Source organism: Myotis brandtii, unplaced genomic scaffold (assembly GCF_000412655.1).
Source record: "Myotis brandtii unplaced genomic scaffold, ASM41265v1 scaffold49, whole genome shotgun sequence".
Taxonomy (NCBI): domain Eukaryota; kingdom Metazoa; phylum Chordata; class Mammalia; order Chiroptera; family Vespertilionidae; genus Myotis; species Myotis brandtii.
Window position 1 is genome coordinate 8,110,249 of NW_005368707.1, and position 25,623 is coordinate 8,135,871.

Here is a 25,623-nt window from a genome sequence, read left to right on the forward strand (position 1 = left end):
CTGGAGCGGCTGGGTGTATTTGACCTAGGTTAGATTGAAAGGGACGGGAAGGAGATGATGCTTGAGCAGCCCCAAATGTGAAGGAGCCCATATCTGGGGCGGTGTGTTCCAGCAGCACCTAGGAAGCAGTGCTGATTCTGTTGACACACCAACATACTTGTTATATCCCGCATCCCTCTTTGTTCATTTTATTTTTATTTTTTTACTTTCTAAAGTAATAATAATTTAGCCCTGGCCTGTGTAGCTCAGTTGATTGGGCATCGTCCTGTGTCCCGCAAGGTTGCCGGTTCGATTCCTGGTTAGGGCACATGCCTGGGTTGTGGCCTCGATCTCTAGTAGGGGGCATGCTGGAGGCAGCTGATGGGTCCTTACCTCTCACATCAATGTTTCTCTCTCTCTCCTCTTCCTTCCTCTCTTTAAAATTGTTAATATTTTTAATAATTAAAAATATTTTTAAAATAAAGTAATAATAATGTAGATCTCACCTAGGCTGCTCTTTGAGCCAGATGGATCCCAGACTATTTCAGTCAAGATTTCCAGGCCAGATGCATTAATGCTTCATGAGAGTGCTCCTTAGCAAGGTTTCCTCTTCGCTGGCTGTGTCCATGGTACCCTGGCATCTGTTAAAAGACAAGGGAGAGAAAAGCCAGGAACTCAACCTAAAATTGAAAAAACTTTAATAATGCACTCATTTTTTTTTTCTCAGAGAATTGGGGAAAACTCCTGTTTTTTTTTTTTTGAGTGGTGAGACACAACCACTCATGCTCCCTACCTCGTATCCATGAGAGAAGAGCTTGCCCATGAGAATGGGTGCTAATGCGCCCCCTGGTTTTCCCACCACCAGGATTTAAGAAGCAAACCAAAACAAGGATCTGCCTCAAACCGGAAATGTGTACAAAATGAGTAAATGTGGTCGGAGGGACTGGCAGGAGGAAGGGGAAGAGGCTTGGGTGGGGAGGGACAGCTGCAGGCACTGTAGGACCAGTGGGTTTAGTGTTGTCCTCTATATGCAACTGTCCTCTACCTTACATGCAACTGTTTACTATAACAATTCTGGGGATGGGGGGAATTCTGGTGTTCAATCATCACATGTTTCTCTCAATGGTGGTAGTGCAAAATTCACATACAAGTTACAAAGACCCAGGTGTAAATAATAATTTTGTAATCACACCTCCTAGAAAGCACAGACCCTGTGATTCCCTGTCTAGAGGTCACAAGCCCACTGCCAGGGCCAGTGTGAGCTGACTACATGGCAGTTAGGAACACCTCTAGGCTGGAGGGGAGGCCAATGGGTGACTGTTTGGGGGAGGCTGAAGCAGATGAGCAGTGAGCTTGGCCATGGGGGGCAGCAGTGTCTATACTCATGTACCGGAGTTGGGAGCAAGAGGTGGAAACTGAAGTGGGCTGGGCTGCGGGTGGGGCAGGTTCCCTGCAGAGCTCATGAGGAGTGTTGGAGTCTAAATACTAATCTTGCCAGGTCACAATGAAGGTAGAACGATAGGATATATTTTATTTAACAGATTCTAAACAGGATTTATAACTCCCAATGTAAGCCAGCCAAACAAAACAGTTGGGTCTGTGGGAGAACTTCAGCACAGATGTTTGACCCAGGCCACTGAGAAGATGAAGAGAGGAGGCCACCCCAGCCACTGGATCCTTTTCTGCCCACCCTTTCTACCCTTTCCCATTCCAAAATAAAACTTTGCTCTCCCTCTAGTCAAAAACAAGATACTATATAAGTAACAAAACAAGTAACAGCACAAAATGTGGCTCAGGCCCTTGAAGGAAAGGGTGGAGAGTGGGGTGTAATGGAACTGGGTTGGCCTGGTGACATCTGAGGCCCAAATTTGTCAATAAACAATTGGCTGTTACTGTTGGCATTGAAAAACTGGATGGGGCAAAAGAAGCATTAAATACATTTCTTGTATTTAATGTAATAGAATAGTAATTTTGTACTAAAAATGATGTTGCAGATGAATTTTTATTGACACATAAAATTATTCAAAACATTGTTAAGTGCAAAAAGTCTATTTTAATACTATATGAGCACATTAAATAAACATACCCCCCCAACACACACACACACACACATGAGCAAATACAGTGTACGCATAGGCCAGAAAGGACAGCTACTAAGATACTAAAAGTGATTTTCATGAGGAAGTTAGTTATAAATGCTTTTATCTCCCTTTTATATATACAGTAGAGATTTTTCAAAATTTTTAGCTATGAGTGTGTATTGCTTTATTTTTAAACAAGGTAAAAGTAATAAAAGCTTATTTTGTTAATTTAAGAAAAGACTCCAGGCCATCAAGTGTCTGCTCTATTTAATGAAGCACTCACTGATTTATTGCCTCCTTAATTGCTTTTACTTTCAGAAAAACACTAATAAATTTATTCTAGAAATTAACATATTATGAGGCAAATTAAATAGCAAACAAAATGTACTCAGCAGAAGGTGGCGAAAGGAACTGAAACAGGAGCTGGCGTTGTCTGTCGTCTCCCAGGCAACCTCTATAGCCCTGTGACCAAGTGGTCTTGAGTGTGCTTGAGTTGGCTATGCCCAGCTCTTGGAATTACTGTGGTCATGTAAATCACAAGGTAATGTTTGTGAAAGCGTGGTGTAGTTGTCTAAGGCCAAACTTTGTTTTCCGTGTATTTAACCTTGTGCAGGCTTTTGAGCTGTCTGAGCTTCAGTTTCCTCTTTCATAAGGTGAGGATGATCGTGTATCTACCTGATAGGGTTGTTAAAAGGATTAAATATGTTCACAGGATTTAGAACAATGCCTGGCATGTAGTAAGCATTATGTAAGTATTTAGGTATTATAAGATAATTTTTAAAGTACGAATTACAATGTAACATTACTTTTGAGTCAGTCAAAAGAACTAAAGAAATTCATTATGCCTCTTGCTCATGAACTTAATTCAATACCTCTAGCATTCGCTTATTCAGTGTAAGAAATATTTACTGAGCAATTACTGTGTATGTTACCTATTCTTTCCTTTTCTTCCTTGCCTATACAGTCTCATAATTCAGCACTGGGAACTATGTTCCATTTACAGGTTTTTAGAGCATGTCACACATTCAGCTAAAATAACTCTAAATGTTGATCACTTCTATCAACATCAAACCAGAGAGAATGCAGTCAGTCCAAGTCATAAGGCTTTGAAGTAACCACTGTATTCATTGACTCAAATAACCCAATTGTTTTCATGTTACAGGCACTGTCTGAGTTTGCTGTAACTTTTCTTTTTGCCTTAATTTCCAATGAGACCCCCAAACTCCCAAGCTGAAAACTGCTAGTTGGAAAAACGTGTTTGCATTCTAAAGAGAGGAGCTAGTCCACCCCTATCAACCCGTCACCCAGCTCCAGTCTGTGTGTAAGAGTGGAAAGGAAAGTTGGTGGAGATTACTTCCTTAGAGTGGTCGGAGTGCTACGCAGTTCCCCTCCCAGGGAATATGGAACCTGGGTTCTTATCTAGTCCATAAAGCTCAGGAGCTTCTATAAAACCGCTTGGAGAGCTGGTGAGATGTCCCCTGGGGGTGGTAAGACAGAGACCAGTGCCTGATTGCTAGAGACCCGCTGGATTTTCTTTGGATGATAGACCAAAACAGAAAAGGCTCTAGATCAGTGGTTCTCAACCTTGGCTGCACATTAGAATCACCTGGGAATCTTTTTAAAATCCTGACTTCTGGGCCTCATCCTCTGGAAATTCTGTTTCTTTGTTACTAATGTTGTTATGGGGTGGGGCGTGGCCCCACATAACAAAGAAACAGAATTTCCGGAGGATGAGGCCCAGAAATCAGGATTTTAAAAAGATTCCCAGGTGATTCTAATGTGCAGCCAAGGTTGAGAACCACTGCACTAGACGGAAAAAGCGGAAAGTGGGGCAGAGGCAGTGTTTCCCATGAGCTGGAATGGACAGCACTGCAGGCAGCCAGGTGGGAACACCTGGTGGGATCCACTCTGCCTGACAGAGTGAGACAACCTCCGCAGGAAGTTTATGTAACCGAAGGGGGAGCTGAGTGGGGAACTTGGCTAGCAGGTGGAGGTCTCCAGTAAGGGGTGGGGTTTAGGGTGTGATGAGAAGAACCCATTAAATAACCTTGCAAGAGAAAGAGCCACTCCCAGGGCACCAATGCACAATTATAATGGCACCAATCAGAGAAGAGCGTTCCTGCCCCTTAAGGCTCTTCCTCTCCCCTGCAGGAGCCACAGACAGAGAAAGGAGTGAGCAAAGTGAAGTAGAAAATTAATGTAAAGAAATAAGAATCCAACTACTCCCCTCTGACCCACTGTAGAGCCCAAAATTGAGTCAGGCTGAAGCCAGTACAGGGACGAGGAGCTTTAAACTGAATGAGAAATTAAAGTTTCAATTTAGAAAGAATTGAATTTTAATGTCTGAAAATGAGAATTTTAATATCTGAAAGTGAATAAATAATTATGGGGTCTGTGTGTACTAAGACTTTCCACCTACAGTTTTGGAGTATTTGCCCTTCCAACCACACTATAGGGAAGTTTCTAGTTCAGCCCTGGGCAAACTACGGCCCGCGGGCCGGATGCGGCCCGTTTGAAATGAATAAAACTAAAAAAAAAAAGACCGTACCCTTTTATGTAATGATGTTTACTTTGAATTTATATTAGTTCACACAAACACTCCATCCATGCTTTTGTTCCGGCCCTCCGGTCCAGTTTAAGAACCCATTGTGGCCCTCGAGTCAAAAAGTTTGCCCACCCCTGTTAGTTACTGTCTTTACTTTGTAGATAAAGAAACCAAAGCACAGAGAGGTCAAATGTCTGGCTCTAGTCACACAGCTAAAAAAGTCAGAACTTAGATTTGACTAACAATTTAGCCCAAATGGTGCTGCTAACCACCATGCTACATTGCTGTGGTCTTATCTCTCATAGAACTCAATTAAAGAGTGTTTTTGATGTTAAGAAATGACATAAACATCAAATCTGTCCTTTCTGTGACTTATGTTTTCCTCAATGAATCCAGCAAGTATTTCAATTTTCTCCTTTATTTATGCTGCCTAGTCCTTTAAAAGTAACACATTTGTTCTCAATTAGAAATTTAGAATATATGTTTAGAAAAAAAACTTAAATCTTAGTAAAATATTTTCACAAGGAATTTAACACTAATGAGCCATTGTTACATCTGTACCAAAGAAAATGTACTTTCCATTAACTGCTGACCACCATTTCTCAGTTCTAAACATGTGATGGTCAGCTCTGTAGGCAGCTTAGCACTTTCTTTGCATGTGTATTTCTGTGTAGTTTTTTTTTCTTTCTGTTTTATTCCTGTGTTTTGGTCAGTCCTCACTTTTGCCCCATCTCAGGCAAATGTACAGCAAGTGATGGATCTGCATAGTCACTAGATAGAGAAGGAAGGACTAAGAATTGCTTTGAAATTTGTACTGACTCCATGAAATTACAGCCAAATTGTATTTACAGGAAAGGGAGAGGAAGTGCTGCTGAAACAAAATCAATTAAAAATAAATTCCCCTTCCCTAGGGCAAGTGCATGCCCATGTCAAGTGGTCTAGGGGATTAGCACTTAGGCCTTTGGCAATTTGACTGGCAGCTGTAATACAGATGTGATCATGCAAATGTCAGATTTATGCAGGTGGGGCACATTCTTTCCTAATTAAAATGTTATGCCTTTCTTCACTAAACAATTAAATGGGAAATTAGCATTTTTTTAGTCCATAAAAATGCCTTAACTCATTAGAGAGTAGTAACATAAGAAAAAATTGTAAAACTTAATATTCATACTTGTATATGAGACTAGAGTAAACCAAAATGATTCTACTTTAGCATTATAATTATTTTTGATGGTAAGGTAGTTTCAATAATTGCAATGATTTCCTCTCTAACCATAGAAAGTGAGAGATCTGATCTTCACACCTACAACATTTTTGCACCTATTTATTTTCTCAGAAAAGTCTACTCTTTGTGAAAACACATGCTCTTAAAATTCACCAGGGTGAGACTTTAACATTGAAAACTTCAACAAAAAGTTTTAAATTTGATGTAGTCACATTTCAGTTGACAGCTGGAACAACTTAAATTTTGAACTAAGCCTTGATGATAAAGTTTACATCTTGATAAATCCAGCTATGTTGAAACCAGGACTGAGTGGCTAGGGAGAACCAATGAAATATTGCTCAGTCTTGTCAGATAATATAGGAAGTGACTGAGTTTGTCTGGGGGAGGCAAGTTGGGTGTGGATGGGATGAGACCTTATGTCTCTAGAAAGGGAATCAGGCGACAGAGTAATCTTCGGCCATTGCCACTACATACACTGTCAGTAATTCTTGGTTTCCACTGATGTATAATTTAGTTTACTGAGGCAAGCTTTGAGACTTGGCTAACACTGCAATTCTCTGTAAAAATGACGAAAGAAGAAAATTTAAGGATGTATATAAGGGATATTTTTGAGATAAGTTGTTTTATTTGGAAAGATACGATATTATTTCAGAAATCTTTGGAAAACCACACTAGTCTATCAAATCACCTGATTGTATCAAGCAGTAAGAACCCAATGCCATCAAAGTTCCAGTAAACTTTTAAAAAAAGATGTGCTCTCTAGAGAGAGTTCTATACTAAGAGTTAAGATGCAATGTGTTCTCCAAAATTTGATTAACCCCTGCTAACATCTGGAGGTGTTCCTAATACTGTTTTTCACCTGTAGTTTTGTGGAGTTTTGTTTCTAGAACTGAGAAACAGGATAAGAAGACCACTAATTTTGGGTCTAGCAGAGCCACTTTCCTTTCTGCTATTTTCAGAGGTAATTTTTTACATTCAAATGACTCAGTCATTTTTGCCAATACGTAAACTTTTACATACTCTTGAGTTAGTATGTTTGGCAGTACAGATAGCTGCTAGGGCAGGAAGAGGGGAAGGGACTGGGGGAAAGGAGAGCTTAACTTGTCCACTGAATGAAGAAGTCAGCGGTCTTGCAACTTGCCAAGATAAAATCTCCAGGTATTCTCATAAATTCTATGAAAAGCCACAATAATATAAAAGAGCAATCTTGAAATCTAGTCTGTTGCCTGAGCGATCCAGCAGGGGAACCTTGAAAACTATAGGGAGAAAAAGTATAAAATCCTTGAACCCCCACCAGGCGGTGCTCTCACTTGTGCTAAGTGGCACTTGTGCTTTATGCCAAGTGTATTCTTTTTTTAAAAAAATATATTTTATTGATTTTTTACAGAGAGGAAGGGAGAGAGACAGAGAGTTAGAAACATTGATGAGAGAGAAACATCGATCAGCCGCCTCCTGCACATCTCCTACTGGGGATGTGCCCGCAACCCAAGTACATGCCCTTGACCGGAATCGAACCTGGGACCTTTCAGTCCACAGGCCGACACTCTAATCCACTGAGCCAAACCGGTTTTCGGCAGCCTACATTTTCTTCCACAAATTTGCTTGCTTTGCTTCCTTATTAAATTCCCTTGCTTTGCTTCCACACTGCTTTCTGTCACTCATCTGAATTCTTTCTCATGAGCATGACAAAAGCCAAGGAGTGGGGATCCTCCTCTGACTCAGGTTACTCTCTGGTAACAAATCTATATAATAAAAGCCTAAGTGACCGTTAGGGTGGAAAGACCAGAACGACCGGTCACTATGATGTGCAATGACCACCAGGGGGCAGACACACAATGCAGGAGCTGCCCCCTGGTGGTCAGTGCGCTCCCACAGGGGGAGCGCTGCTCAGCCAGAAGCTGGGCTCATGGCTGGCAAGTGCAGCAGCGGTGGTGGGAGCCTCTCCCACCTCCAGCAGCACTAAGGAGCAGAGAGCTGAGCAGTAAGGAGCAGCAAGCAGGTGGGCGGTAAGGAGAGAGGGGTCCCAGACTGTTAGAGGGATGTCCAACTCTCGCAGCGGGCGGAGGACATCCCCGGAGTCCCAGACTGCAAGAGGGCACAGGCTGGACTGAGGGGACCCCCTTCCCCCAGTGCATGAATTTTGTGCACCGGGCTTCTAGTATATATAACCTTTTCCCCTTACAATATATAACCTTTCCATCTTACAGTATAATAAGCAAACTAAGCATATCCTTTAAGGTGCTGTGTTTGTTTGTTTATTTTAGATTTGAATTAATGTTTCCTCTTTATTTCCCCAGTACTGTAGGCCACGAACTACTTGGTTCTTACTTCAGTGTGGTATATGGCTGGCTTCCTGGATTTTGTTTCATAAGGCCTAAGCCCACAGACAGAATATGGTTTGAGAAAAAGTATTCCTTCAGAAAAAAAAAAAAAGAGCCCACTGAAGACACATTGGGGTTAGGACAAAGGAGATAAATTCAGGGTCCTCAGTGTGGAGCCCCGTTTCTGTTATGGCAAGAATAGTGGGGTTGGGACAGCGTCCCTGCAAAATTAATGCCATCCCAGAAACTCAGAATGTGACTTTATTTGGGAATAGTGTCTTTGCAGGTGTAAATAGTTGAGGATCTCAAGATGAAATCATCCTGCATTTAGAGTGGGTCCTAGATCCAATGACTGGTGTCCTTATAAGAAGAAGTGAGGACTTAGAGAGACACACAGGCAAGAAGGCCCTGTGAAGGCAGCTGGAGATTGGAGCGATGCTGCTATGAGCCAGGGAGCACCAGGAACCACCAGAAACAGGAAGAAGCAAAGAAGGATTCTCCACTATAGGCTTAGTAGGGAGCATGGCCCTAGAACACTTTAATTTTGGTCTCTGGCCTCCAGAGTTGCAAGGAATACATTTTTGTGGTTTTAAGTCACCAACTTGTAGTAACTTGTACAAGAACCATAAGAAATTAATAATAAAGTAAGAATATTCTGGGAAGGTATATAAAAAGGGTGCGTTTTTTCAATTTTTCTTTTTTAAAATATATTTTTATTCTTTTTTTTACATCGTTTTCTTTTATTTATTTTTTTTTACATTTTCTTCCACTATACCAAAATAACTCTACATTTTAAATTTGCTGCTTGTACTATTTTTAATAAATCCATTTTCTCCATAGACCAACCAGAGAAAATTCTGTTGTTAGCACTCAGAGCCCCGGTGATACAGAAGAGGAGCCAAGTGAATAAAAGATGGTGAAAAGGGATTGTCTGCAGGATGCTGTTTAATTCTTTAAATTCCTGCCACACTAATTAAATAATGTCTGACAATGAACTTAAAACCTACGTACTCTATCTTACTTTTGCTGACACTTTCTTCCACTGCACTAAAATAACTCTACATTTTAAACTTGCTGATTGCATATGCTCTGTGTAGATTAGGGAAGACATGCCACAGAGGAAAGACAAGCAGGAAAGACCGCGTGTCACCTCTGCAGAGCAATATTCCCCATCCTCATTTATTTTCTGGGTTCTACCGGATGATAGGGAGCCAGGAGAGATGGAGTATAGTTTCTCAGAAAGAGGAGAGGCTTTAAAAACCATCTAGTCCAATCACTAAGTGATTATTAGTTCCTCTTTACAACATCCCTAGAAAGACGCATCCCAACTACCCCTGAGTCTCTTCAGCCATTGCATTTTAGGACAGCAATTAAGACAAAAATTTTCCAGATGACTTGAAATCTGCTACATCCGATAATTTCCCAATTTTGCAGTGTGGGACCAAGTAGCATATTTGTCCTAAATGGCAGCACTTCTCACACTAGAACCTTGCAGTCATTTCCACTCAGTCTCCTTCGTTTTTTGTTTTGTTTGTTTGTTTGTTTTTGTTTTTGGACTGACATGATTTAATTCCCTTTCCCCTTTTCAGGGCCTTTTTTTGGCTGTGCTCCAATTGGTAGAACTAAGTGTCCTCTTAAAGCTGGAAGCTACTCCTTTATCCTGCTTGGATTGCCCAACATGGTGCAGGATTTTGACTTCCCCACCACTAATAGGCTCCATCAGTACTCCCTCCTCCTGGTCCAATAGCTTTAATCTGATATGCATCACATTGTGTTACAATGTATAGTTAAGTTTCTGCCCCCAGTTGGGCCGTAATCTTACTGAGGACAAGGATGATGTCTTTTATCTTTGATTCCCAAGTAAAAAACACACTCCTGAGCACATGGCAGGGTTTAATAACTATTTACAGTATAACCAACAAAATGAACAGAACATTAAGTTTCCCAGGAATGGTTTTGACCACTGGTAAGTCTCATGAAATGAATGAAGGGTCAAAACAACAACAACAACAACACGAAAAGCAGACTTTTATAAAACCAAAACTTTGATATGAGACGTGGTCAAATGACCTCAAAGAATTAAATAAAAATCACATTAGAGAAAATAGGCCTTAGGTCTATGGAAAGATCAACTCTGGGTTGGACAGGGTCTGCATTACTGCAGATTATTGGAGTCTGCATTTTGTAGTTCTGTAACAAAAGTCACACGTTCCCAAGAGAGCTCAAGTGATAAGTAACTTTAGGCCACGGGTGGTAACTGGGAGAGGAGGTGATCTGGAGCATAGGGAGGTAGATGTTTCCAACATTGAAGGGTAGTGGGTGGTAGTAAGTGATAGCATGAGATGCAGAAGTGGAAGTTTTCCTGAAGCAGCTGGGGAAAAGGTCCAGATGGCAATGCGGAGAATGAGACCACCTGCAACAGAGTGAAATGCCTGGCCTCGCTGTCTCCCCCTTGTTCAAGCCTGTTTGCTTCCAAGGACTTCAGGTTAATAGCTTCAGCTTAGACTTAGAGATCAGGGAAATGTATGTTGTTTATCAAAGATTTGTAGGAACCTTGTGACCAAACTCACATGAACTACAGTCAGCAGAATAAGAACAAAGCAATCACCCTCAGATCCCTGCAGGCACCCGCATGGCAGTCATCAATCAACCTTGAACCCTTCCTGTTTCCCCATTCTCTTGATATAAAAGAAGGCTGAATTCAGTGTTTTCTTAAATGGTTCTTTAGGAAGCTAGTCAGCTAACTTCTTGACTTGTTGGCTTTCCCAGTATAATATCTTTCCTTGCCCCAACATCAGGTCACTAGATTCACTGGCTGACATGTGGCGAGTGGTATAAATTCCGACTCTAGGTCCAGAGGTTAAAAGAAAGTGTGAGAGAAACAGCCACTATTGGAGAGGGTTCCCAGGGAAGAAGTGTTCTCAAGAGAAAGCCAGGTTAAAGTCAGAGCCAGGTGAGGTCTTAGAAGACATTGAAGATAGGGGAACCCGGTCCACAGGACCATCTTCACTTTGGAGACCAATTACAAATTCAGGGAGCTCAGAAAGCCATTCTCAGTCTTGATAATCCACTAGAAGGATTCACATAACTTACTGAAAGCTGTTATAATTACCATCTAATCTAATAAAAGACAAACATGCAAATTGACCGTACCTTTGCTACACCTTAAGCCATGCCCACCAGCCAATCAGAGCAACTATATGCAAATTTACCCAACCAAGATGGGGGCCGGCAGCCACGGAGCTGGAGCGAGCAGGAGGTTTGGTTGCTCCAGTGATGGAGGAAGCCAAGCTTCCCGCCCGTCCTGGCCGGCTCTGAGCTCCACTGAAGGCAACAAAGTTTCAATAATAGAAGGTAAATAAATCTCAGAATAAAAAAAGAAAAAAGAAAAAAAGGAGAGGCTGGGAGCTTCCATCGCCTGGGGGCTTGGCCAGCCTGAAAATGGCCCTCAGCCCCTCACCCAGACTGGCCAGGCAACCCAGTGGGGACTCCCCACCCTAAAGGGTGTGTGGTCAGCCTGCAAACAGCCATCAGCCCCTCACCCAGGCTGGCCAGGCACCCCAGCGGGACCCCCACCCTGATCCGGGACACCCTTCAGGGCAAACCAGCCAGCCCCCACCCATGCACCAGGCCTCTATCCTATATAATAAAAGGATAATATGCAAACTGACCCTAACAGCAGAACGACTGGGAATGACTGGTCACTATGACACACACTGACCACCAGGGGACAGATGCTCAATGCAGGAGCTGCCCCCTGGTGGTTAGTGCACTCCCACAGGGGGAGCTCTGCTCAGCCACAAGCCAGGCTGATGGCTGCCAGTACAGCTGTGGTGGTGGGAGCCTCTCCCGTCTCCTCAGCAGGGCTAAGGATGTCAGACTACAGCTTAGGCCTGCTCCCCGCTGGCAAGTGGACATCCCCTGAGGGCTCCCGGGCTGCCAGAGGGATGTCTGATTGCCCGCTTAGGCCAAATGCCCTGGGAGCAGGCCTAAGCCAGCAGGTGGTCATCCCCAGAGGGGTTCCAGACTGCGAGAGGGCACAGGCCAGCCTGAGGGACCCTCCCCCCCCCACACCGCCAAGTGCACAAATTTTTGTGCACCGGGCCTCTAGTTATGATATATCGTAGGGAAAGGACACAGAGTAAAATGGACCCAGAGAAGAATTACCTAGGGAAAATTTCAAGGAAAGTGTCTAATTCGAAGTTTTTGTCCTTTCCCCACTGAGTTATGGACAGCTTCCCTTTCCTTGCACTGATGTCTGATAATTCACATGGAATATTGCCAGCCAGGTTATTTTGGTGTCCAGAATTTTAATTGGGGCTTCATCACATAAGCATAGTTGACTTCAGCCCTTCAGAAAATCAACCTTAATACTGTGGGACCTAAGTGCCCACCCTAAATCACATTATTACTTATTGAATTGTCCCAAGGCCAGCAGGCAAACAAAGACACTCCTATTAGGCATAACATTCCAAAGGTCTAAAAATTACCCCCAAAAGCCAAGAGCCAATGTTAGATCTCTTTTTGTGCATAAAGAGAATTATATTGATGACTGACTTTTCACGTTGCAGTATAAGTATTTGTTTACCTGTGTGTCTCCTGCAATGGAGATGATATCCTTGATGTCAGATACCAGGCAACATGCAATGTCTTCATGTTGGATGTACAAAAGACTAAATGAATTCCTCTATGTTTGGTATTATTCTACATTGTATAGTAGCTTTGAGTGTCTTGGTCTGGTAAATATAGTTCTACTTTATCTTTCTGAGGAACGTCAGTCTTTCAACTTCTCTTGTTTCTACAAGTGAACAAGTATTACAGTGAGCAAGCTGGATGGAGAGGGGCAAAGGAGGGGTGATGGGGGACATCTGTAATACTGTCAACAATCTATAATAATAAAACCATAATATGCAAATTACCAAATGACCGAACAGCAGAACGACTGTCTGGACAACCTTCCGGATGACCACGCTATGACACCCACTGACGCCAGGCCAGCCAAGATGGGTGGGATGCGGTTGGTCAGGGGCCCAGCCATCGTCTCATGATCTCCCTGCAGAGAGAGGCTCAGGTCACTGACCAGCAGGGTGATTAATCAGGGGGCACCATGATCACCCCAAAGAGGGAGGCCCAGGTCACCGACCAGCGGACTTTGGTGGGTGGGCGGGGCCTCCCTCTGTGGGGCATGATCGATTGCATGATTTCCCTGCAGGGGGAGGCCCAGGCCACTGGCTGGCAGGGCAATTGATCAATCAGGGGACTCCAGGATCACCCCAAAGGGAGGCCCAGGCTACCCTGCAGTGAAGCTGTGGCAGGTGGCAGGGCCTCCCTCTGTGGGGGTGATGCATCACAGAGCCCTGGCCGGGTGGGCAAGGCCTACTTCTTTGGGGCGATCCATTGAGGAGCCCCGGCCAGGTGAGCAAGGCCTACCTCTTTGGGGCGATCAATCTCAGGGCTTCCAGAATGTGAGAGAGCACAGGCTGAGCTGAGGGACCCCCCCCCCACCCTTGCCCTGAGTGCACAAATTTCATGCACCAGGCCTCTAGTCCTATATAATAAAAGGGTAATATACAAATCGACCAAACAGTGGAATGACCAGTCTCTATGACATAAACTGACCACCAGAGGGCAGATGCTCAATGCAGGAGCTGCCCCCAGGTGGTCAGTGCACTCCCACAGGGAGAGTGCCACTCAGCCATAAGCCGGCTGATGACTGGCGAGTGTAGTGGCCCGCCTCCGCAGCAGTGCTAAGGATGTCTGACTGCTGGCTTAGGCCTGAGGGCTCCCAGACTGTGAAAGGGTGCAGGCTGGGCTGAGGGACCTCCCCTACCACCTCCCCAACCCCCGCTGAGTTCACGAATGTCGTGCACTGGGCCTCTAGTAAAATGAATAAATAAGAATTACAGTGAACAAATGTTTTTATTTTATCAGTGGATGAATATTACTCTAAAGCAGCCTTGCTCTTTGCCTTGGGTAACAATGCATTCAAAAATTTATTGGACTTCAGAAGGACATAGTTCTCTAAATTGAGGGTTTGTTGCCTAAACCAATACATATTCTATTAAGGGGAAAAATGGATGAATTTGTACAACATCCCATGGCTTGACAGCCATCTGATTTACCTCAGCACCAAGGAAGATTAAAACTGCTCTCAAAGGCAGATGTCATCTTACTTGTTTGACTAGTGGAATTATTCTAACCATTCATCTCTCTCATTACCACTGCAAAAATGAAAGACTATCTGGAAATGAAAACAAAAAAGAATGTAACTAAAAGACCAGAGTTAAATGGATATATAAAAACTTCTTTTATGTCACAAGTTCCCAGGCTTTCATTCTGTCAACAAGCACAGCACTGGGGAAGGTGAACATTTCTGTTATTTAAAATAACTAGAGACTATAAAATACCACAATGTAACCAAAGTATAAAATACTACAAAGTGTTAGGAAAATTACTATAGAAATGATTACCATCGGCCTGATTCTTCTAAGTCTAACAATAGTGTTAAATCCACATAATTACCTAGAATATGCCATTCAGTCTATTATTCAATCTCCATCTATAGTCTTATTTTTTGGTCTACCCTCAAAACATGATGTAAGGATTAAAGAAGCAACTTGTCAATAACTCTTTTTTTTTTTTCTCCAAGGGAAAGGCTCCTCTCATTCTAAGTTGTTTTGGATATGGTTTTCACTCTTAGGAACAGAAAGAAAAAGGAAGAGCATTTAGCAAAAATAACTTAGAAAGCCATGACTATTTTTGCAGGGAAGACAAGCCATACACAATTTGAGGCCAGAACTCATATCAACTTTTCATGATAAAGCGCCACCATAATGGCACCCGGTTTAATCTCCTTGAGGTCCTTTGGTTTGGCTGCCAGAGTTTGTCTTCAAGACAATTTTGAAGCAGATTTATTAGGTTTGAGATGTGATTCTGAATGAAGCTCTTTGTATTGCTGGTGTTTAGTCATTTCACTAGAGATCATGAATTCATAACAACGTAGTATTCTTAGAGCTAATATTGCCCATCTTCATGTAAAATGTGCAAATCTTACCAGAGTGCAATTCCATTTACTCCACAGATTTTTGTGCCATTGTTACCACACTTTTCTTCTTAAATTATAAACCTGATTAAATATCCTTTAATTTTAAGCAGTTAGTAATTTTTTACAGGAATTAGGAAGAGTAAGGTAACCACATATTTATTATTTTTAGTGCTTTTCATTCCTTCTTATTGATTCTTGGTTTCATACAGTAACATTTCCCCCTGGCCTTAGCATTTCTTGTAGTACAGATGTGCTGAGATATATTTTGCTGTTTCATTTGTCTGTTCTTTACTTTATTCTCATATTGAAGGACATACTATGTATGAAACTCTGGTTAATGTTTTCCTTTTAGCTTTTTAAATATATTATTCTACTTTCTTTGGACATGAAATTTTCAGATAAAAACTTAGTCATCATTTGTATCTTTGTTTGCCTGTATGTACTAGTAATGTGTATTTTTTTCCTATGGCTACTTTTAGTATTTTCTCTTGATAAACAATTGAACTATGATGTGCCTCGGTGTAGTTAGCTTTATGTTTATCTTGCTTGAGGGTTCCAAAGTTTTTTTGGATCTGTGAACTGATGTTTTTACCAAATTTTTGAAATTTTATGGTCATTATTGATTTTTTTTCTTAGTTCTCAAGCATGTCACTTACTCTAGATTAGTCCTACTCCTTATATGTGGCCCTTTGGGGACTCTAACAAGATGACTGAGATCCACAGGGAGGCTTGCATGGCATTCATATGACTCCTGGCATTTTAAGATCCTTTGAATCTCTGGTGTGGGGTGACTCTCAGTCCAAGAGCAGCTACCCTCTGTCAGGCCAGGTGGTCTCTCCCTACACATGTGCAACCAAACCCTCAGCCAAGAACCTCCTGTGTGGATTTATGGGGCACCATTTCCATACAGATCCCTCCTCTCCAGTACTCTATCCCTTCATTTCCAGAAGTTTTTGTCATTTCAAACTCTTAACCTGCCTCCTGCATTCAATGAGGCCATAGTCTCTGCTTGGGCCCACTTCCCTGAGCTATCTTCTGAAAAATTCCCAGGCAGGAGGCCAGAGGAAGATGCTCATCTTGCAGTATTTGCTTTTCTCAATGATAGCAGTTCTGAGTGGTCTGTGTTCAATCCCTGAAAACAGTTGTTTTATATATTTTAAGAGTCTTATAGTTTCTTATGGCACGAAGGAAAGTAGTACACTTACTTCATTATGGTGTGAGGCAAAATTCAGATGTTCTTTTATGCATGCAAACTGACATGGGTCAGGTAAAATTGTAAAGTTCCAAAATATTGAAATAAAGTTTGCTAGCAACATATTCAGTACATACATATTTCTTAGTGAATATATGCCGTGGCTGACCGGCAGATCCTGAGTGACAGATGAATGATTACTCTGACACACATTTCTGTGAAAGAGAGGGCTAAGAGACTGCTTGGCTATAGGAACCAAACAGCCCCGTTCACTGCCTCTTTAGGCTTTTATTGTAGTAACAGCTTGAACTAAAATAACTTCTAGATACTATCAGCAGGGTAAGTATCCTTGAGAAAACACATGCATCTGCAGTGTCCTTTAAGCAAAGACGTCTAAAGACTAAACATAAAGATTCCAGTAAAACACCTGGGGGCTCAGACTTGTTTGGAAAAGTCAAGGAAGGGTCTGCCATCTTCGGGCAGGTCCCTCTAGAAGCCTCGACCTTTTGGAGATTCCTCCTTATAGACTTTCCAACCAAGTCCTGTGCTTCTCAACAAATATACATAAAATGTTTTGTATTAAATTGAACTGAAGTTCATTGATAGGACTAAGTTTTCTATCACCAAGACCTCTAAAAACCACTAAGTATGATCTTGGGGCTAACATGCATTGATCTTATGAGAATAAAGTTATTTAGGATTCAAGTAAAACCTCATTCATGAGGATAGTTCTTAGGCTAAGTTTTATGTCATCAACTTTTAGAATAAGACATGAAAATTTAATCATTTAAGTAAAGTTCAATCTACTCAAGGCCACAAATATCCAATATATCTAATGTATTTCATTTTATTTGTATATTGCAAAATTTGTACACAGGACACAATCCTCATGAAAGTTGGTAAAGCTAGAAGACTTTCACAAATAGATTGTGCTCAAATAGATTGAACATATTTTTGTTCATAAAGGAAAAGACTAAGGGGAAAATCTTTCACTAACACAAACAGATTAGTTGTTGAACCCAGCTGAGCAGTGAAGTTATCATGCTTCTATGTAATCAGAAGATGAGGCTTTGATAACATTTCCATCAATCTAGTTGAAAGTATTCCAATGAATATCTGAGCTTTGTTGAAATTTTTACTTTTTTGAGACTTGTAATAGATGCTTTCAGAATAGTGTTTTTATTTTTATCATAGCTTTATACCAGACTTAGAGTTGAAGTGTGAATAAAAGAAAGGGGAGATTTCTCTTATCAAGTCCTAAAGTAAGACTATGAAGAATAACTTGCCCCCAAAATCAGTTTTTTTGTAACTGTGTTTTGATTTTTCTTAAAGACAATTCAAAAATCAAAGAATCCAAGAAGAATTGTTCCCAGAAGGTTTGCCAGCATATAAAAGATTATGTATTTAGTTATTCATTCTATTCCTCCCTGAAGCCAGGAAGTGATACCAAATAAGCTCTTTTACTTGGTTATTCATTATCTTTTGTTTAGTCTACAAACATTTATTGAGCAGTTACTATATGAGCTAGATGTGACTCAATTTGCTTTCTTTATATTGGTGGTGAAAATAGAAAGGACTTGCTGCTTGAGGATAGCTCTGTCCTTATCATTAACCCTATTTGCTGGAACTTTCCCATTTAGGAATAAAATTACAAATGGAGTGATTTTTTTTACTTCTCTAACTAAAACAAACTTCCTGCTAGTTTCCATTTAGGAATAAAATTACAAATCGAGTGATTTTTACTTCTCTAACTAAAACAAACTTCCTGCTAGTTAAAATAAATTCTCTACCACAAGTTTTACCCAATTCACCTTGTAAAAAAAATTATTTTTAAGTATTCAGGGAATTAGCCTGTTTTCCCCTTCTTTTCTGTTGCTGTTGCCTGCGATCATTTTCTTTACTCAACAACTATTCATTAAGCACCTACTAAAGGCCAATCACTGTTTAAAGTACCTAGTTACAAACAGACATCAATCTCTTGTCCTTGTGGAACTTATATTGTAGGAGAACAGGGGCAAAATACAACATAAATTTTAAAAAGTATATGGATATTAGAAGGTGATAAATAATGTAGAAGGAAGCAGGCTATGGAGTATGGAGATTGTAATTCATATAAGGGAGTCAGGTAGGACCTCACTGACAAGGTGACCTGGAAGAAATGAGGGAGTGAGCTATATAAAGGTGTATGGAGAAGAGTGTTCTTAGAAGTAGAAGCTCTAAGTAAAAGGTCTTGAGACAGAAGTCTGTTGTGTTCCAGGAAGCATGTGGAGGTCATTTGGCTAGAATGAGGTGAACTTGAAAGAAGGTAGTGTATGAGGTCCACCAGGGGATAAGAAGTAGGACAGATGATGTAGGGCCTTGAAGCCATTGTAAGGACCTTGACTTTTACTCTGTGAGAGATAGGGAGACATTGGAAGGAATAAAGAACTAATATGACATTTTAAAAAGATTGCTTTTACTGCTGTGCTGAAAACTGCCTGAAGAAAGGCAAAAATGGGAGCAGAGAGATGAATTAGGAGGCTATCTTAGTAACCTAGGCAATCTATTTTGGTGATTTGGACCCAGAGTAGTGGGAGGAGAGGAGGAGGTATAAATGGTCATATTCTGGATACATGTTGAAAGTATAACTGAAAGGATTTGCTGGCAAATTGGAAGTAGATTACTAGAGAAATAAAAGAATTGCAATGACTTTAACATTTTGTGCTGAAGAAATTAGAAAAAGATCTCTATTAACTGAGATGGGAAAGACTATAGGCTGAACAGGTTTGGTTGGAAGGAAAAGAGAAATTCTGTGTTGGGTATGTTATTCTTGTAATGTTTATTAGAGATGCAAATTGAGATGCTGGTAAGAATTAGATACAGGGTTTGGGTGTCCAGAGAAGAGAGGCAGGAGCTGGAGATATAATTTTGGATGTCATCAGTATATAAAAGGCATTCAAGCCACGGGACTGAATGAGATTGCCAAGGAAATGAATAATGGTAAGAGTCAGAGATGAAGTGGAACTGGGAAATGTTACAGCAGAAAAGCCAGGAAAATGTTACAGAAGAAAACCAAGGAAAACAAGGGATCTTAAAAACCACATGAACAACATTCTCCAAGACAAATGTTGAAATATCAAAGAAACTGAGGATTAAGAAATGGTTTTGGAGTTAGTATCATGGAGGTCAACTGTGACAGTGAAATGATAGAGGAAAAACCTGATTGGTATGATTTAAGAGAAGGAATTATATTGGAGACATCAAGTTTGCATTGATCTTCAAGGACTTTTGTTTTGTTTTGTTGTAAAGTGGAGCAGAGAAATGTTGAGGTAGTTGTAGGGAAAAATAGAATCAAGTTATTTTTAAGATGGAAAAAGTAAGTTTGTTTTCATGTTGATGAGAATGAGAGATTGAGGGTGCAATTTTTTGAATAAGTGATAAGGGAATGTGCAACCTGGGCTTTAGTAGGCAGCATGACCAGTTCATCCACAGTAATAGGAGGAAGAGTAAATGTTGCAAAAGTTGGTTGATGGCCTTAGCTGGTTTGCATACTCAGCAATCTGAAAACATGGACGGAAATGCCAAAAATGATGAACTCTCCTGACTTCGTCAGAACCTTCATTTTCCTTCACTTCCTCATGACCTCTGTTCCTCCTTGTCACTCTTGAATTCTATAGTCAATCATTTTAATCACACTCTTTCATACTCCCTCAATTCCTCGGTGGATAGACCATCGGCCTGTGGACTGAAGGGCCCATGCCCAGGTTGCAGGCTTGACCCCCAGTAGGGGGCATGCAGGAGGCAGCTGATCAATGATTCTCTCTCATATCATTGATGTTTTTATCTCTCTCCTTCTCCATTCCTCTCTGAAATCAATAAATATATATATATTTTTAAAAGTTGTGTGGCAACTTGTGTAAGTTCTCTTCTGAATGCTCCCATTTTCTCTGGAAGTTGATAATAATATGGTCTTCAGGTGAGAGTGAGGCTTAAGCAAAGCTATTGGAAGTTTCAGGGGAGAGGAGAAGAGGTGAAATAATTACCCCAGAAAGTGGGGAAGTGCATACCATGAGGAAGTAGAGTATGAGTGCCCAACAGTGTAAAGACCCCCTAGAATTTAATGGTTATGAACTGAAAATAAATTCATTTATCTGAATGTGTTTTACTCCAACCACATTTAACTGTGTGGGTGGAGCCATGGAATGGGTGGGGAAATGGATTTAACCAGGCTTGTGGTTTAGTCAAGCAAGTGAAACAAAGGAAAGGCAATGGAATTGAGGGAGTATGAAAGAGTGTGATTAAAATGATTGACTATAGAATTCAAGAGTGACAAGGAGGAACAGAGGTCATGAGGAAGTGAAGGAAAATGAAGGTTCTGACGAAGTCAGGAGAGTTCATCATTTTTGGCATTTCCGTCCATGTTTTCAGATTGCTGAGTATGCTCACACACCCACATGCTCACATCAGCATAGCTATGGCGATATGACCTGTTTAAACAAGAAAAGATTCCTCATAAATGACCAGGCATTCTGAGAATTTACTCAGCCTCAAGTAACTCTTGTGAAAAAATGCACTGGGTGCCAGACATTTGGAGTAAATGCAGAGATGAGTAGAGGAAAAGACACAGTTATTACCTAGAAGTAGATTTTGTTCTAGAAGAAATATAGGCATGTAAACAGGCAGTGTAAGCAGCCTTCGTTTATTGTGGGATCTCACAGTCAGCTACAAAATCTCTGAACCATAATACAGATCTTTCCTGTAGCTGTTCTTACACCCAGGATTTCACACTATGCTAAAGACAAATATTCAGAGAGTTCTCTGTAGATATTGGTCCTTTTCTCCAAAATGCCTCACTACTCTGGCCTACAGTTTTTATGGCTGTGATGTGCTTTTCCTCCATTCCTAGCTGGAAGTGACTGCCCAATTCTTGAGTATTATGTAGAAGAGACTAACCCTGTGAACCCTGAAGACTAGCTTCTGGTAGCTAACTGGCCTCAAATAAAATCAAAGCCTAGCAGCCATTTTTGCACAGGGACCTCTCAAAACTGCACTTCAGGGAGAAGCCTCTGCACTAAACTGCCTGCGCTGGTGCTAAACTACCTGCCTACACTGTTTCTGCCATTTGAGCCAGCCATTATAAAGGAGTTCCTGGAGTCCTATTTCAACTAATAGGACTGAAGTTTTCCCCACTCATTCGGTGCTGTGCAGATCTGACCAATTAGAGGGGTTCTGGTCTGACCAATCAGGACAGTGCCTTTGGACCAATCAAACTGTGAGGATTTGGAGTCCTCATTTGCATGAGGATGGACTAATCAGGGACGAGGGGTGGGGACTTCTGTCTATATAAGCCAGCTCTGCTGTGGCTCTGAGAATGCACTTTCTTTTTCCACCTAAGAAAGATGGGATCTCTGAGTGGAGCAGAGCTAAGTGCAGAGCAAAGCAGGGAGCATTAAGGAGCAGAGTAGAGGTGTCTAGCCAGAGTTGTCTGGGTGGCCCCATAGCTTGTCTAGAGCGCTGCCCTAAAATAGCATGCTATAGCACTATTGAGCTGTTCCACACCAGTGCTGTTTTCACAGCCATGCTATATCACTGTTAGCACTGAATAAAGTTTCCTTCTTTGCCACACCCAACACACCCCAAATTGGGGATTCTTATTGGTAATTAATTGGCACCAAAGACCATCAGTTGACAATCCTTAACCAATTAACCATCATAAAGGAAGATTATAATGAATAAGCTAAATATCTAGTGTGGAAAGAGTACAAAATTGAGGGTAAGCACTCTACTAAACATAAATATAAATAAAGCAAACCTTATTGAAGAATTTATCATCTAAAAGATTATAATAAACACTACTACTAATATATAATCATTTAGAGCAGTGATGGTGAACCTTTTGAGCTCGGCATGTCAGCATTTTGAAAAACCCTAACTTAACTCTGGTGCCGTGTCACATATAGAAATTTTTTGATATTTGCAGCCATAGTAAAACAAAGACATATTTTTGATATTTATTTTATATATTTAAAAGCCATTTAACAAAGAAAAATCAACCAAAAAAATGAGATTGCGTGTCACCTCTGACACGCGTGTCATAGGTTCGCCATCACTGATTTAGAGTATACAATAAGATTTTGTATTACCAATCCTATCTAATAAAGAGGGAATATGCTAATTGACCCTCATGCCATCACAAAGATGGCGGCATCCATTGCCAATAAGGAGGGAATATGGTAATTGACTGCCCTGCCCTCAAAGATGGCAGCCCCCACAGCCACAAGATGGTGGAGCCCAGTCCCCTCAGCACCGCTGCTTGCCTGCTTCTGAAGTCCCCCAGTCCCCTCAGCCCCCCAGTTGCCCAGGGCCAGCCCGAGGCACAGGCAAGCCTCAGATGTCGGCTGCCCAGCCACCCAGGGCCGCCTGAGGCTCCGGGAACCAGGGCAGGCCGAGGCTTGCACTGCCGGCAGTGGCAGCAGTAGAGGTATGATGGGGCATCACCTTCCCCTGAACACCAGGTCGCCTCCCACCCCTGAGGGCTCCCAGACTGTGAGAGGGGGTAGGCCAGGCTGAGAGACCCCCCCTCCAGTGCATGAATTTTCATGCACCGGGCCTCTAGTGAAATAATAAAGCATTTTATGAGGTAAATTGTGGTCCTGTAATATATCATGATCTATGGTTGTTGTAATTATTTTAGACTTAATTTATTTTAAATGGATAAGAATGGAGAGGAATGTGGCTAGGAAGAGAAAGTTTGTCAGGTAAATATTATGGACTTGAAAATCTCTAAAAGTGCTAGCATCATTTAGGTAAAATATTATATTCTATTAACTATAGGGGTTAGGAGGGCCCATTCTTCCACAGTGAAGTAATACAGGCCACTGCTAAATTCTTTCCTTTAACCCTACTGAAGAGACAGAAGGAAGCTAGGTAGTCAGGAATGGGACCAAGGGTGGAGGAAGTAGAACCAGGGAACCCAGCTAGGTGGAATTGCTAAGGCAACCCAGCTGGGTGGGGAATAAAGGGTGTGTGCTCAGGAGATGAGCTTTAAAATGTATGGATGTTGCTAGGACAAGCAGCTTGCAGATTACCAATCACATGGCAGTAACTAATCCCAAGAATGTTGCTAAGACAGAATTCATTGAAAGAACCAATTAGAAGCTAGCAAGCATGTATCTACCCTAGACAAAGAAGCTCTCCCTTCTTCTTCTTCTCTCTTCTTCTTCTTCTTTTCTTCTTCTTTTCTCCTCCTCCTCCTCCTCCTTCCCCTCCCCCCCTCATCCCTCCCTCCCCCTCCTCTTCCTTCATTCCTCCTCCTCTTCCTCCTCCTTTCTTTCTTCTCTCCCTTCTCCTTTCTTTCTTCTCTCTCTCTAGTGTACTGGGTTCCTGGGTCTCCTAGGGCAGGAGATATGCTCCCCTGCACTCATGTGGCTTATGGCCATGTGAGACTCCACACATGGACTGATGGACCTTTAATTAGCTTGGATCCTGAACTACATCTGGCTGCAGCATGAAACAGAAACTGTGGACACTGGCCTGCTTTTGGAACCCCAGCTGACCTTTTCCAGGACTGGCATCTCTCTATAAACTGATTCCACTAACCATTTTTGTCTGCTAATTCATTTATCTATTTTGTGAGACAACGAACTCAGACCAGACCACCACATTTTGGTTTCACTATCTCCAAGCTCTACTCTTTATTGTGAGATCTTGAAAATGCTGCTAATGTGCTTGAGGGAATGAATTAGTGCAGCTAAAAAGGTTAAAGAATACTTAGTGAGAAATAAAAATACGCCTACACAAAAATCAATGCAGGAAAGAAAACACAAATGATTTCTTATAGACAAGAGAATATTTTGGAAAAATATCTAATAAAGATATTACCAAATTCAAAGCATAATAAGGAAAATAATAAAAATCCCTTAAAATATTAGATAGGTAGTTATTTATGACCAACCTAAGGAATAATTGATTACATATTTTTCAAATCGCCCCTAGACTCATCCCAATTCAGGTAAATTGAAGCTATATGCTTGCTACTTAAGTGTTTCACAGCTGTTACATTCTTTCACTACCATGTTCTCAAACATCATTTGGTAGTATAAGCAGGACAGTGAATGCAAGGAACAACACTTCCCTTCTGAATACAGTGGGAAAAGTAGCTGGTACAAGTAACATTTTTCAAAAGCTTTGAATATGAGAGAATAAGAGATTGAGTTCCTCTTTCTATTGTCATCTGATAATTGCAAGGTGTGCTTCCGTGTAGATTGTGATAGAGACCAATATCTTTGTGCCTTGATTTCATAGTATTGTGGAAAGAATATGAGACCAGAAGGAGGAGGTCTGGATTATCATGTCAACTCACTGAGAGAACTTGGGTAAGCCAAAACTTTCCAGAGTCTCAGTTTTTACATCTCTAGACAACTTAGCTGGTAAGCTCTGATTTTTTTTTTTTTTTTAGTAAATAAAGAAAGAATGCATAAATGAATTTTGGTTCATACATTACAAAGCAAAATCTAAATAGCAGACTTTCAGTTGTCCAGGAACAGATTGATTTGATATAGTCAAGTTAATTATTTGTCTTATTTGAGCCATTAATACATCTTTTCATTTCTGATAAGAAAACACTTATTAAGTACTACATACCTAATACTATGTATTCAAATAAATATAAATTTTAGACATTCTTCCTAAACTTGAAGAGTTTGGTGCTTTAGTAGAAAGTCAGGAATTCAACATATGAGGCATTTAGAAAATAATATATGTATATATAATATTACTATCCTATCTAATAAAAGACAAAAAGGGTAATTAACCGTACCTCCACTACGCTTCCCATTGGCTAATTAGGGCGATATGCAAATTAACTGCCAACAAAGATGGCAGTTAACCGCCGCCAACAAAGGCAGTTAACCGCCAACAAAGATGGCGGTTAATTTGCATACGTAGGCACAATGCTGGGAGGTGAAAGGGGAAGGACAGAAGAACAGTGATCCGAAACCCAGGCAGCAGGCAAGAGCCGCGGGGGTGCCGCCTCGCCTGCGTCCCAGTGGTCGCCATGGCAATCGGAGGGAGAGAAAGCCGCATCGGGATCGGAGAGCCGGGGCGCAGGTAAGGCGGCACCCTGGCACCCCAGCACCTGACATGCAAAGGTCGGGGATGAAATGACTTTTCCCAACCACATCTGCAAATATCCTGGGGAAGGCATCACTGAAGAGTTCACAACAACTCTCTTACTTGGCAAGGAAGAAAACAGTTG